Below are 12,252 nucleotides of genomic sequence, written 5' to 3' on the forward strand. Positions count from 1 at the left end.
TTTTGTGGGAGAAACGTTTCGTCACTCATCCAAGTGACTTCTTCAGTCTCAGCTGACTGCAGGTTTCCCCAAACCTTATAAACAGTACATTTGCATAATGACTGAAACCAGCCCACTGAAGGAACAATGGGCTGTGAGGTCAGTTCCTTAATCATAATTATGCAAATTCCCATGACCATTGATCAACAATCACTGACCAAAACCCATTGATCAAAGAACACTGATCAATGGCCATGAGTACCATTCACAGAGAGTTGGGGAATGGCTGCAATCACAGCGTTGTAAGATGGCGAAAGATGTACCCTTAGGCCCCCTCCTCGATTCAGAGATGGTCTTTCCCTCTTCACGTAAATGGCCTCCTTGACTCCGCGCTCAAACCAGCGTTCCTCCCTGTCCAGGATGTGTACATCCTCATCATTGAAAAACTGCAGTGTTTGTGTTTTCTAACTCAGGTTTCTCAAGCTGAAGAACTGCGGGGTGATTCTTAAGAAATCCCCTGTCAACTTCCAAGAACTTGATGCTGTTACCAGTTTCTACCATGGAACTGTGGGTGCTGAGTGGTGTGTGGGTGGAGCGAGTCTGCCTGAAGTTGACAATCATCTCCTTGGTTTTGTCCACATTCACTGACAGGTTCTTCTCGCTGCACCAGGACGCCAGCTGCTGAACCTCATCTCTGTGCGCTGACTTGTCATTGCTGCTGATGAGTCCAACCATGATTGTGTCGTCAGCAAACTTGATGATAATGTGATTAGAGCTGTATTCAATGCTGAATCTGCCGCTCTGAGCTGTGGTTTCATCTGTTTTAATGAGGATATTTTCTGCTCTCTCACATTTTTCTTTACAGAAGAGCTTTGTGCTCCCAGACAGAGTGAGGTAATTATAAAGTGATAAATCCTTTGCTTCCGATCCAACCCAAATGCTGGGTTTAGCTTTGACAAGCTCAGCTGTATGTGTTGGGCAGATTAACAATAAACATTCTTCTTTCTATGTGACCATTCAGCTTGGTTTGTATGGTGTTATTTTTGTGCCACTATTCTGAGTGCACGTAAAAAAAATTTGCAGGTGCAAGTGTTGCATTTTGAAGAGAAGTTTATTTTGAGCGAAGAAAAGCTGAATTTGAGTGAACAAAATTTATTGCTGCATGCAAAAAATATATTTCAGTGTTTGCTATTATCCACACACACACAGAATAGCAGCTCCTCTCAGTCAGTTTTTGCATTTTTTTGCATGTATTGCTCGCGCTCTCAACATTTCTGCCTGTGCGCGCTCAACTCTTTCTGTACAAAACCAGCCAATCACAGACTTGGATGCAAAAAAATCTTGGCTGGTCTCCAATCAGCTCAAAATGATGAAATGCAATATCCCAGAATCCATTTTGTCCAAATCTCAAACGTGGCAGTGGCGGAAGAACACAGAGTGGCAGAGTTTGAAATATTACTCTTTCTGGTTCACAAAATAAACTTTTAAGATATTTTCATACAAGAATGTAGCTGTGTAAACTTCAAATATCTGCTCGATTTATCAAGATATCACATATTTGCAAAAGTGCTCTAACGTTCTCAGAGATGCATTACACTTTGAAAAATTTTAAATGGTTCTTTAAAATGTTTTTTTTTTTTAAAGAACCATTTGAAGAACCTTTTTTAAAATGGTTCTTTAAAGAACCATTTCTTGATGGCTCTTTAGGAGCCCAAAAAAGGTTCTTCAAAGAACCATTGTTTGAAAGGTTCTTTGTGGCACCAAAAAAGGTTCTTCGAGGGCATCAGTCTAAAGAACCACTTTTGGTTCCAGTTGGCACCTTTATTTTTCTGAGTGCACTCTCTGGAGGCATACTGGATATGCTATATGATATAACATATCCGGTATGTTAAATAAAGTTACTCCAAGTATTGAGACAATGGCACTTTCTTTTTTTTCTTTATTATGACTCTATCAACACCACAGTGGAATTTAAACCATACAATCAAGCTGTGAATGAAGTTCAAACTTCAAAATTACACACATTTTTTATATATAGTAAAGGAACAATAGGCAGGAGAAACATTGTCAAGGTCTAAAATCAGGAGACCTCTTGACAAATGGCAGAGAGAGTTTATAGCAACATTTAACCTCTGGTTATGTTTAAGAACAGGAAGGACAGATTACACGTTGTGAGAGAAATGTCAGAGTTTTACCCCTGATACTGCTGGATACTCCAAGACACCGGCCACCTCCCTGTTTTCACAAACGTTTCACCTATTGTCCTGCAAGCTGGAGAGTTAAATGTCAGCAGTGGATAAATTCAGCATTTGATAACAAAAACTCTGTTAAATTTTCCCTGCTTTAACACCAATGAGAGATATAGGCATATGTATAATGTAAGCTATAGTGTAAGCTGTTCTTCATTCCATGCATGTGTGCTAGTACGCTTGCATGCAGGGCCTATGGGCCTGTCTCACCCAAAAAGGCATTTCCTTAAAAGCTGAATTTCTCTCGCGTCTCTCTGCTTGTGTGTGAGTATATCAGTCTCAGTCGTTGTGTCCTTGGGCAAGACACTTCACCCACTGCCTACTGGTGGTGGTCAGAGGGCCCTGTCAGTGCGCCCCAGGGCGCATCACCAGTCATCACCAGTGTGTGAATGTGTGTGAATGGGTGGATGACTTTGCACTTTGGGGTCCTTAGGGACTAGTAAAGCGCTATACAAATACAGGCCACTCACCATTTACCATTTAAATATGTCTTAAACTTTTGCTGCGATGTTCCGGACACTTCTCAACCTCCACGAGTCAGTCGGCCCAAATTTTGAATTCAATTTTCATGTGCTCTCACATTAACAACAAGAGACTTCATTTTTCCTTCATGCTCTCTTCTCCCCACTTCTCACAGTTTTTGTCTCTCTCCCACATCTGCAGCAGCTCACAGTTGTGGCGTGTCAGGAGCCCAGTGGGCCGTTCTTCTTCTGCTTTGCCTTTTTTTTTATGGCATTTGTACATGCTGCTGAACCCTTTAAGGTTTTAGGGCAGTGGTGCTGTCTGTTCACCTCGTGTTGACTCTTTTAAATGGTAAATGTTAAATGGCCTTGTATAGCGCTTTTCTAGTCCCTAAGGACCCCAAAGCGCTTTACACAACCAGTCATCCACACATTCACACACTGGTGATGGCAAGCTACATTGTAGCCACAGCCACCCTGGGGCGCACTGACAGAGGCGAGGCTGCCGGACACTGGCGCCACCGGGCCCTCTGACCACCATCAGTAGGCAACGGGTGAAGTGTCTTGCCCAAGGACACAACGGCCGAGACTGTCCAAGCCGGGGCTCGAACCGGCAACCTTCCGATTACAAGGCGAACTGCCAACTCTTGAGCCAAAATTGCATGATCTCTACTTTGGTATGTATCATTCGGTTTGACTCAATTTTTCACCAACAATTTTGGTCTGCTCCACACTCACTCACTCATGCACACACACACAGCAGTGCACTTCTATTCCACTTTTTTCGCTGTCAGCCAAACGGCGTCTCTAACATCAGGCTACACGGTCCTAGACCGTGGCTTCCCCAGAAAGACTTAGTAGTACCCACCTACTCTTCATATCCACAGGTTTCTGTAAAAGCGTACGTAGGCTGCCATGACAGACCACTGCTTCCGTTGTCCGGTTTTATACTTCCGGTTACTCAAAGCGGGAGCCAGCGTTCAGTCGTTGCTAGCAACAAAATCAGTTACTTTGTGCTGTAATAAGTGGCTTTACCTGTTCGAGGATGAGCTCGGGTTCAACGTGTGCTGTTGTCGGCTGCCACAATAATTCAAGAAAACTGAAAAACGCATTAGAAACATTTTGCCTTGAGCATCAACAACTTAGAAAGGCCTGTCCGTGCCCACCGCCCTACGCACTGCACTCTATGCCGCGGAAGGAGGATCAGAAACTAGCGTGGCTGGCAGCTTTAAGACTCAAACACCCTCCAAAGAGAGTTTATGTTTGCTCATGTTTGTGTTTATAAAGAACATGTTTTTTCAAGTCGAGAAAACTCAAGTAAAAACGTTAAAGGCAACCTTTGCAAAAATACCAACATTTGTGACTTTTTTTGTAGAATGAAAAATAAAATCTAATCACAGTAACTGAATAAAATTGTGACTAATTTTTAGGGGACTTAGGAACATTTTATGTTGACATTTATGATTTTGCATTTGTGTGAAAGAATGTAGAATGAGAAATTTCACTCAAAAATATAATAAGCTAAGTGACACTTTACAGTTTCTCTTATGCTAACAGTTTGAGTGTACATCTGATCATATTTTTGTCTTATTCAGACTCCACAGTGTTACGTTCAGTGGAATTAGACCAGGCCAGCATCTCCACACAACCCCCTGAGCCACATCTGCACTCAGTCCACACACAGTGGGAGGATCCTTCGCAACAAGACCATCAATACTGCAACAGGTCTCGCAGAAAAGATGTGCAGGATAAGATGACTCAGTGTGATGAAGTTGCATATTTCATTCTTCAAAATGATGCAGACGCTTTGCTGTACACTGGGATAGCCTTAGAAACATTTAACACACTTGTGTCGACACTGGAAGGATATGACAACAATGAATTTACAGTGCCTGTCCGAGATCAAGTCTTCATGACACTTGTGAAATTAAAGAGTAACTGTGTAATAGGTGACCTAAGCCGCCAGTTTCATATATCACAAAGCATGGCCAGCAAGATCATCTCACACTGGTTAGACAAGCTGGAGGAAGTTCTCCGACCATTAATTCCATGGCTGCCCAAAAGAAACTATTCAAGCAACTATGCCTGAAGCCTTCAAGAAGAACTTTCCAAATGCTACATGCATTATAGACTGCAGTGAGACCCTTTACAGAAACCCAGAAATCTGGGCTCAAGAGGGAATCATACAGCCATTATTATTCACACAACACAGTCAAATATTTGGTTGCTGTTGCACCATGTGGACTAATCATGTTTGTGTCTGCGGCATATGGCGGAGTGACAAATTTATCACAATGGACTCTGAAATATTAACATACCTAAAACCTGGTGATGAAGTCATGGCAGATAGAGGTTTTACAATTAAAGACTTACTCTTTGAGAGAAAAGTTAGATTAGTAATACCCGCTTTCACAAAAAAAACGAGACAGCTAACTGAGGAACAGGTAACATACACACATCGGATTGCAAATGTAAGAATCCATGTTGAAAAAAGCAATCAGACGCTTGAAAGTCTACAAAATACTTTCACAAATTGTTCCTATAAGCATGGCTCCTAAAGTAGACAAGATACTGAGAATATGTGCTGCTCTAGTGAACTTAAGAGAGGATCTCATTCGTGATACACAATAATTGTGTATGTTATGAACAATTGTGGACTCAGGGATATTAAGATGGTTACTCAGGACATCAAGTTGTGTAGTGTAATGTAATTATTTTAAAGTTAAAATTTGATGTACATATATGTAGAGAGTAAATAATTCCCTTTTTATCTTCTGTTCTAGAAGAAAGGTTATGTGATACAGTACAGATATATATGTATATGTGTGTGTGTGTGTGTATGTGTATATATATATATATATATATATATATATATATATATATATATATATATATATACTGTATATACACACATATATATATAGAGAGAGATGTGTATATATAGATATGTGTGTGTGTGTGTGTGTGTGTGTGTGTGTATACAGTATATATATATATATATATATATATATATATATATATATATATATATATATATATATATATATATGTATAAAATTGCAATCAATTGAACAATTACTACTTTTTATTCAACCACAATGTGATAAGTTCTTCAAATGAAAATAAATGTTTTTCTCAAATCTACAATAATTAGTTGTGCATTCTTGACATTTTTTTGTGTTGGAAGATTACAGAAATACAGAACTATTCACAACATTTATTGCTGTCAGTTTGTCATTCATTTCCCACCATATGTTACAACTATATACATTTTAGTTGTATTGAAATATTTAACAGATTTCATATTGAATGTCTCTTTTCATTCACAAGACAGAGACCAAACTCTGCAGACATGTTGGTGTCTGACTGTCCCATTTATAGTTGTAACATGCATTAAACCTTGCCCATTATCTTCAAGTATCTCTCATTTAACTGAAACCGTCCTGCTGCATACTCCTCTACAAGTCGAGGTAAGAAATATGAGAAGTAAAACCCTCTCAAGCGCTTTACTTACTGTCATTATATTAATGCTGCTATCCTGTATATATTGTGCTATCCTGTATATATTGTACTTACTATTGTTTGTTTTAATGTACCTTTTATATTTTACAATTATATTTATTATTGTATTTTTGCACCAAGGGAGTGGCACTCCAATTTCGTTGTACCCTGTACAATGACAATAAAGGCTATTCTATTCTATTCTATTCTATTCTATACTTGTTCCTTTACAAATGCTTCATCATATTGCACTGTAAATGAAACATGCTCAGTAGGTGTCCAGATCACAAGTGTGGCAGTCTTGAGCCCTGTGCAAAACATTGTAAGTTGCACTTGCATGTAATAGCCTCTGCTGCCAGTTTTCTGCAGCTGCAGTTCTCCATCTACCAGTTTGATGTCGCTGCATTTCTGGGTAAGCTGCTCCGTGAGTGAAGGATAAGTCGGCACAGGACATTTTATTTCTAGAAGCACATCTGAGTCAATGACCCCGTCAGGACTCGCAGAGAGCCATGGCTCCTGGATGCTGATAACACTACCCATGTGAAGGATGTTCATACCCTGTTCTTTCAGCTGATGACAAGCTCTAACTTCATTTTCTTTACCATAGTTTGTTTCATAATTCCCATGAAAGGAAGGGTACATGTGCTCAGATAAAAATTTGTCATTTTTGTGGTGGCACGTACTGGAACTTTTAGCGGAGCTTGCTGTAAGTCTGATTTTCCTGCAGTTGTGCCACAAATCAGATGCACTTTGCTCTTTGTTTCTTCTTGTAATTGTTCTGCTTGCTCTTCAGAAACTTGAATGCATGCCTGGTAGAATGCCCTGCATGGATTACAGCTTAGTTTGTAACTGTGTGCTTGGTGTGGCTGAAAAAAATTGCTCATCAACTTTACTGTTGCGGTGAGGACCTGCAGATGGCGAGGCATTGTAACACTTTCCAATTAATGTGTTCTTCAGGAGGAAAAGTGTAAACTTCACTGGTGCTTTGCTAACACTGTCAATAAAGTCTTGATGTGTAAGGTGATATGGTGTGTTAGGGAGAGATTGTGTCACTGCAGTCTGGGAGTTCACATCGTACTGCTGCTCTGCCCTGTGATGTCTGAGGTTTATCTGGCTTAGACGTTTAGGTTCAAGGTTCTTTGCTGTCCCTGCATTCCACCTGCGCTGCTCATCTGTACACGCAAGCCCTGTCTTTCCACTGATCACAGCATTCTGCACCTGTAACAAACATTAATAGTTTTTTCTCACTGTCAATACTCAAGATTTAACATAATGAGGAAATTTACACTAACAAAAGCAGTACACGGTCGGTGTCCTGCATGTTATAGATATGACCCTGGGTCAATACACCTGAATCATATCCAAAACAGATATAAACACTGGCAAAGTCACCCATGTTATCTATTTCATATTAATAGTCAGTTACTTTTTGATGCAGAAATATACATCCACAGTCTCATTTTTTTCAAAGTAGTGTGTGTGTACAAATATACATATATATAAACAAACATGTACTATACTACCCTGTGTCACTTCTTATAACTATAGTTTTTCTTGTCTTGTAAATTTGCCCTTAATGTGCAGTCTTTTATTTTTTTATATATTTTATCTTCGTGTGATTGTACAGCATACAGCCCACACAAAGTTAACGAGTGGCTTTCACATGTAAACAGTGCTCCACGTAATACTTGGCTAGATGGCAGTAGTGTGACTCCTTAATCACAGCCTTTGACCAGTTTCTGTTTCAGTGATTTAAACATTGTGATATCCAGATAAGTGATATACCTTCCACAGAATAGCAGCCGCATGACTACATGATCTCCCTAATCCGGCGATACAGGAACAGCCGACTGTCTCCACTACTCCACTTTCTCTTAGCATTACCCATGCTAAGTGTTTCGCTTGATTAATGCTCTGGCTCGGCTCTACAGCTGCTTTAAGAAAAATAAAGTCGCCTTGTTTGTTGAGCAGTACTTTATCAATTTTGTTGCTGTGCAGGTAATTATACGCCCCGGTGCTCTTGTAATTACGTAATTCCTCGCCATCAACGCCCGCCGAAAATACAAGGTAATTAATAATGTCGATGTAGCTAACATCGGGCCATAGTTTCATGTCATCTACCCACTCCGTGAGAAGTGACGGGTGAGGCACTGCAACTGAACTGTCCTCGCTGCTTTTTAAAACATCTCTACTGTGTATCCACCTTCGATGTGTTGCCATTTACTCCAGCTAAAAGAAACTGCAGTGAGAGAAATATTTATCAACAGTGAAGGTGTAACCCCGCAACTGTTAACAACAGCGCAAGCGGAAGTAAAAAACCGGCTTCCGCTATGAATCGGGGTAATGGCGCGAACTCAGAAATACTGTGGATACGGAACACGGTTTACAGGGCTGTCCCCTTTTTACTTACATGAAGTCGTACCCATGTGAGTCCTGCCTTGGATTCGTGGATCTGTGGCCGTCGAGGGGAAGGCAGACGCTATGCAGCCGGCCCAGCAATGAATCTTGTGTCCCGGGTCTCTCGACAGTACTCCGGGAGTCCTGGCTGACGTCAGACTTCAGCCCGTCGTTCTCCTCCCTGACAAACCAAGATCCCGAATCCGGCTCGAAGGACCAATTAATGTCAGAGTTTTACCCCTGATACTGCCGGATAAACAGAAGCTCACTCAGGAACGAGTTCACACAGAGCTCAAGTTTTCACTCGCGAGAGGGAAGCAGTTGTCTCCAACCCACTTCAACTTGCTTTCCCCCCGCAGGTTGTTTTTATTGGTTACACACATGAATATTCATAAAGCTTGTTGCTGTATTACCTAAGAGAAATTACTATATCTGGTTACAAAGTGTAATTGTGCAAGCATGGTTATACAATGTGTGTGGTTATATGATGGGAGTGCAGCCCTCCCAGAATGTTGTCGGTAGAATCTGTTCTTCTCAAGGCTGCTTGTTCCCCTTATCGAGGTCGTGCACATACTCATATGCGTGGGTTACATAGAGAGCAAACAGAAGCATTCTAGCTTTTTAAATGGCAACCTACAACACATACATTAAACCTAACAACAAATATAAAAGAAAAGAACAGTTCTGATAAAATTCTTTGGACAGATTCAATTTAATTTAATTTTAAATCACAATATCAGGCATTTTATAGTGTAAGGTAGACACTACAATAATACGTTTAATATACAGAGCTTCAACAGCATTCCGAGGGAGACTGGGGAGTCCGAATGGACCATGTTCAGCACCTTCATTGCCGAAGCTGCTGGACTGAGCTGCGGCTGCAAGGTAGTTGGTGCCTGTCGTTGTGGTAATCCCCGAACCAAATGGTGGATACCAGAGGTGAGGGGAGCCACAATGGTGAAGAAGGACTCCTACTGGGCTTGGTTAGCGTGTGGGACTCCGGAGGCAGCTGATAGGTACCAACAGGCACCTATCAGCCTGTTGGTACCTGCCGGTACATGTATTGTTGGGGACGGAATACATGTACCGGCGTTACGTATTTAAAATACAAAATATGAGTAACTGTATTCCGTTACAGTTACCGTTTAAAAAGGTGGTATTTAGAATACAGTTACTTTGTTGAAATAAATGGATTACACAGCGGTATTTTCTTGTTTCATATTGTGGCGGGTCAGGACTGTTTGGGTTTTGTTTGACAGCTACGTTCTGTTGTTCCAGGCGCCAGCATTACGGTTGCCATGGTTACAGGGTGACACGCCTCTCTGTGACTGTGTGTTTCCTGGGTGAGAGAGCGCCTTTTTGTTGTTGTTGTTGTTGTTGTTGTTGTGAAAAGCTAATAGGCAGAATGCTATGGGCCCTAAAGAATGTAGCCTCATGGGCAGTGTAGTCCGTGCTTCAGGGAGAATGGACTGCCATACATGTTATATGTCTGTAAGCGCGAGGAGGGAGAAAAAGGAGAGTGGAAAAGTACGAGTTGTCGTCAAGCAGAAATGGGAGCTGGAAGCATGTAAATATAATAATAACCACTGCAGCCAAGAAGAGTGCCTGATGAGCCCAGCTGTAAGTAAGCTATTAAGACTCGACTGTACACTGTGTTCGTGTTTTCCTCTGAAACAATAAGTTCCGTTGGAGCCTTTCAACGCCTCTCTCTGTCTCAAACTTGACCCAGACAACAAAGTAAAGCTAGTTTTTGGCTACGAGCCCGACACGAACCCAACATATTAGCCAGAGGTCCCTTTACTACGGTTCGGAGCCGTAATCCAAAGTATTCAGAATACGTTACTCTCATTGAGTAACGTAACGGAATACATTACAAAATACATTTTGGGGAATGTATTCTGTAATCTGTAGTGGAATACATTTTAAAAGTAACCTTCCCAACACTGCCAACAGGCCAAACGGAATGCGGCACAAACTAGGGTGTGGGAAGAGTTCGGAGAGGCCATGGAGAAAGACTTTCGGACTGCCTCGAAGAAATTCTGGTACAGTGACTGCAGCAATGCGGACGCTGAACTGGTCTGTTGTAGTGAAGAGGGAGCTGAGTGTAAAAGCAAAGCTCTCAATTTACCGGTCAATCTATGTCCCTACCCTCACCTATGGTTACGAGCTGTGGGTAGTGACTATTGAGAATAGAAATATTTTACTGCTATTATTTGCTGCTATTTTTATAATCATCATTACCATTTCATGTTAATAGTGATGTTGCATTCAGAGGCATTCAGATGTTCAAATATATGGGTATTATATTAGTCTTTATTACAGGTCCAGAAAGAACCACTTTAAACTGTGGAGTTGAATCTATAATTTTAATGTTTATGCAGACTGCAGGGTGAAAGAGTAACTCTGTGCTAAAAGAAGACAGGAAGTTATATGTTTTTGAAGTTACATGCTTTTGCAGAAGTGAAACTGAAACCAGAGTTTAACTGCAAGTTAAGAGCAGGGTGTTATTATGCATGTATCGTTGATTACTATATTAGGAGGAGCAAACATATTGGCAGATCTGAGAAGGAAAACCTGTGTTATGAAAATGATTTTAATCTTTTATACATGATTGCATTTGAGCTTATTAAAGAGCTGTGGCTCCTGGTCAAGTGAAGGTCAGAAACTCTTGGCGGGCGTTATGATCTGCCAATACACGGTGAGGACAGGAGCTCTGAAAGGAATTGCAACACACCTGCTTACATGACATATGCCTGGAGTTATATCCTTATATCCTTATATTCTTTAGAGCTAAGAGTTAAGTTTGTATCATTTATCACTTATATCCTTTTGAGTAAGTCTTAAGTTTCATTTATGTTCAGTTTGAGTAAGTTTCCTTCATGGTTTGAGTATCATCATTTGAGTGTGACATTTAGAAGTCACACATAGTTCAGCTGTGCACGAGCACAGGCCTTATGTCTGGCTGGGGACGAGGGGTGTGAGGTGAGCCGGAGTGCAGGAGAGGTCATGACACATACATAGCATACACTGCAGACACACACACACACATACACACCATAATAGATCTATTTTGGTAAGTGAGAAGTGAAGATGTGTTTTTGCTGCAATTGCAGAACTGTGCCGAAGTACTTAGAGGAAGTGCAACTGATGTTGAGACAAGGAGGCGTACGTGGTAGTCTGTTACAGAAAGTGGACCAGATGTCCCGGGAGATAAGCGACAGCGAAGACAGCTGACAGGAAGCGCCTGCCGTTGACCCGAAGAAGATGTTCTGTTTTAGACTATGTTAAGAGTCATTGTGGTTTTGGAGTGACGTATGCTTTGTTTAAATCTGCCTAGCAACAGAAAAGGGGGCTGTACTATCTTAACCCTATAAAACCGTTGTCTGAAGATGGTAAAGCAGTTCAATACTGATTGGGTTGTTGAACTCACACATGTGTAATTCATTAAAATGTCGTCTAATTGCACACTGGACCGGATCTGTGGTTATTTATGGATTCCTCTCTCGACATTGAACCCTAACATGACCAAAAGAACGAGATCACGGAAATAAGCTTCCTCGGAAGGGTGGCTGGCCTCTCCCTTAGAGATAGGGTGAGAAGCTCGGCCATTCGGGAGGGGCTCAGAGAAGAGCCGCTCCAGGATTCAAAATCCTGCTCCTCACATA

The sequence above is a fragment of the Oreochromis aureus genome, unplaced genomic scaffold, assembly GCF_013358895.1.
Source record: "Oreochromis aureus strain Israel breed Guangdong unplaced genomic scaffold, ZZ_aureus HiC_scaffold_373, whole genome shotgun sequence".
Lineage (NCBI taxonomy): Eukaryota > Metazoa > Chordata > Actinopteri > Cichliformes > Cichlidae > Oreochromis > Oreochromis aureus.